The 3,887-nt window shown below is 32.2% G+C and overlaps 1 protein-coding gene across 1 annotated transcript in view; it reads right to left on the bottom strand.

Annotated features, from left to right (window-relative positions):
• Window positions 1–231: 231 nt before the first annotated feature.
• LOC106466616 (arginine-glutamic acid dipeptide repeats protein-like) overlaps window positions 232–3,887 on the bottom strand; it is a 152,492-nt gene continuing 148,836 nt past the window's right edge. The window contains exon 22 of the mRNA XM_022394657.1: window positions 232–3,358. The gene's annotated coding sequence lies outside the window, so the exon portion shown is untranslated. The remainder of the gene's footprint in view (window positions 3,359–3,887) is intronic.

The following is a 3,887-nucleotide window of genomic DNA, read 5'->3' as shown; positions in this document are numbered from 1 at the left end:
TTGTTTATAGACTGGTAGTTTTAGTAAACACACTTTTATTGATAAACACCGTTCCTTCTGCACCAGACGATAAGCGGGTATTTCGCGTTTTGGGTTCAAATGTTTAGACCAATTACTTCCAAATTATTTAGCGAGTAAAATTAATTATTCATAATTACAAATCCTTGTTGATTCGAGGACGATATTTTAACCGTTACCATGGTAAAATAGTGACAGGAAATCGATATTTTCACGAGAAAAATAATAAACTTTTTTGGGCCCTATATTATGTCCAAGCCAGAGGTGGGTAGGGCAAGAAATTTTCATTGAAAATTCTAAGGTGACGTAAGATTTCAGAAAAAAAATATCGCCCTGGTTGATTCTATATTAAAACCCAAAATTAAAAATTACATATTTATAAGTTCATACGTCTAGACAAAAAAGCTGAAAGAGAGACAAGTACTTGTTAAAAAATAAAAATAACAAAGGTTTTTTTTTGTTAAGCATTTTGATTATTAATTTATCTTACAATTTTAATTTAGGCCAAGTTATGTAGAAAGGCATATTAAATAACAATACCAACTACCTTTTCTGAACTAAAAATTGAATCAGTGAACATCCACTCACGCAATGATCTACAAAAAGAGCAATAAAAAGTCTTTACGTGAACATTTTATACAAGTTATTTAAAAAGAAAACCTTCACAAGCACCACAGAAACACCGTATTTTTTCAAGCTACTTTCGTTCACTGTTAAATATATTGAACATATTTCACACGGGCTAAAGTAACGGGTGCAAGGCTTAGGAAAGTAATATTCATTTGGAGCATGATGGGAAATGTCCATTCGATATAAGTGATCACTACGTAGCTAAGCATCAGGTGCTGGAAAATGGAGGGGGAGTGTTGAAAAACTTTTAATTTATTCAGTCACATCAACAAACTTGTGCCTGCGAGTTCGAGAAGTACGGAGCCACAAAATCGCTAGTCACGATCACAAATACACGAAGATCATTTTCTCGATACTTCCATAACATTAAAAAGTCAGATAAAACCTACTTTACACAATGTACAATGAATATTCAAAACAATGGGTTATGCCGAAACTACTTTTTTTCTCTCTCTTTCAAACAATACAAATAATCATCTTAGAGCATCTTCTAAATATCTAACACAGAAATATAAGAAATAGCTTTCAAAACAAAACCTTGATTGAAAATTGCACTTTAAATGAAATCACTACCTGCACGTAGAAGATGCTGAATGGGGCGAAGTGTTTCCAATCAAATGAAACAGTGGAATCCATCAAAATAATTAATTTCTTTTTTTCCCCTACAGATAAACGCCAGCAATCCCTTGTCTCATTACACTAAGGTAAGGATAAATTGTAGCTTAAGTGCTAGCTATAAATAAAGCAGCTCCTTTGAAAGATTTCGTCTCTCTTAAGGAGCGATGAAAACGATAAAAGGCAGAGACCTGTGAATATCACATTTAAATGAGATACTACACTATGGTTAGTCCTAGCTTCCATTCGATAACACTGGCGTCTTTCGTCACAAACATTATAGACCACAAAATATACAATTTGAATAAGAAATCAAACATAAAAGGAATCTTGAAAAGTAGATTACACCCTTCAGTTCAAATAAAAAGGCAATAAATGATTTATACATACATAATGTTAGCTAAAGAAATATTTGTGTTTTATGATATATTTATCTGTAGAATATACTTAAGACTACTACTACTTCTCTCCCACAACTAAAACATTTATGAAAAGGTCTTTGTCCACTGGTTATCTCATCACTAACGTGCAATTATTTTAACTGACCATTAATAAAATAAATACTTCTACAGATGGCTCTTTTATTTTAGCATATTTTGTTTAAAAAGATAATGAATGGACTGAATAGGCTTAGTAAGTGGTGGGACAAGGTTTCGGTATTTGTTTCTCTAAAAACCATTAACTGCTTAGTACAATGAGAAATACAGGCATTAAGAAGGTGTTCCTTCAATCCCAAAACTGTATCGTGAAACCCTAATCATCATTTCTCTTTGTACTTATTTACAGTTACATTTGTTCTAGGTAAAACCCCATCAGTATGCTATAAAAACAAAAAAAGGGGATAATTTCCTTTAATAGCTGGCCTTTGATTGGCTATGACGATTTAATACAAATACTATAAACTGAGTCTGAATGAAGTGCATGGGATAATTACAAAAACAACCACAAGAATAGATACTTGTATGTGGAACCATCCCATGTAGAATACAAAATAAAGTTAGAGACCCATTGATATTAAAAGGTCCCTTGTTCTGTAACTTAAACACAGTTATTTAATTTGGGTAATTCCATGGGCACAAAAAAACTGAGAGCATTTTTTTTTCCTCCCAAATATATATGTTGACAAACCATTTTAATGTCACAGGACTATATTTGCCATAAAAACTGTTAATAAATATTATTACATACTTAAGTCAGCTTCTCATACTGATTGGTTGAATAACAAACACATTTTCCACCACTTTAACATGACAAATATTATTTCTATTTTTGTCTACAAGATACTTATGTCAAATGTGTCCCCTATGTGACTTATCAACAAATCCTATACCATAAATAATCAACTCTTTCTACTGTTTGATAAGTTATAGCATACATATCCAACAACAGAAGTGTTTTTATATATACAGCGAACTATTTTCAATTTACTTTCTGTGGTGCCCATGGGCTAAAGTTTTTGATTTTCTCTCATAAAAGACAATTTAAGATCATAAGCTTTAACGACATCTTAGAAGCTTGCATTTTTTTTATTACCCTAAATTTTCGTTCAGTTCTCAAATGCACCAGTATAAGCTTTTTATATTTCTAATGCCAGAGTTTAACACGAACTATGAAACAATTACAAATCTTATTATTAAAGAAATTTATCGCAATTCAGGTTACAAGCCTCGTTAAACAGATGCAGAAAACACGTAAAATCCCGATAGTTAATTTAATACAAAAATGATAAAATCTATGTCATACAGTTATTATATTGTATTTAAAGTTGTCGAGGACAAGAAAAAATATATATAAATCACATTTTGCTGTAGACTTAACAAAAAAAAAGTTTTTTCTTCTCTTTTCTGAGAGAAAACAGAAAAAAAAAATTAATCTTACTCTGACAAAGGAATAAAAACAGTTGTTAATTTTAAAACACCTATCGGGAACACAAGACTGCTATTCTGTCATCATTAGTGTTGTAGAAAGAGAAAATAATAACTTATAGCACAAAGCAATTTTCATGAGTGCTTAGATGATATACCATAAGCCATGTACGGTCTCGACAAGTATCATAATCAGCCTTAGATGATATACCATAAGCTGTGTATATCATCTAAGGCTGATTATAATACTTGTCGACTGTACACAGCTTATGGTACATCATCTAAGGCTGATTATAATACTTGTTGAGACTGGATACTTTTCGAGACCGTACACGGCTTATGGTATATCATCTAAGGCTGATTATGATACTTTTCGAGACCGTACACGGCTTATGGTATATCATCTAAGGCTGATTATAATACTTGTCGACTGTACACAGCTTATGGTATATCATCTAAGACTGATTATGATACTTTTCGAGACTGTACACAGCTTATGGTAATAATCAGCCTTAGATGATATACCATAAGCTGTGTATGGTCTCGAACAAGTATCATAATCAGCCTTAGATGATATACCATAAGCTGTGTACGGTCTCGACAAGTATCATAATCAGCCTTAGATGATATACTATAAGCTGTGTATGGTCTCGACAAGTATCATAATCAGCCTTAGATGATATACCATAAGCTGTGTACGGTCTCCAAGTATTATAATCAGCCTTAGATGATATACCATAAGCTGTGTACGGTCTCGAC

The sequence above is a fragment of the Limulus polyphemus genome, unplaced genomic scaffold, assembly GCF_000517525.1.
Source record: "Limulus polyphemus unplaced genomic scaffold, Limulus_polyphemus-2.1.2 Scaffold2323, whole genome shotgun sequence".
In the NCBI taxonomy this organism is placed as follows: domain Eukaryota; kingdom Metazoa; phylum Arthropoda; class Merostomata; order Xiphosura; family Limulidae; genus Limulus; species Limulus polyphemus.
The sequence above is the reverse complement of the archived record's forward strand: the minus strand, read 5'-3'. Positions and strand labels throughout refer to the sequence as shown.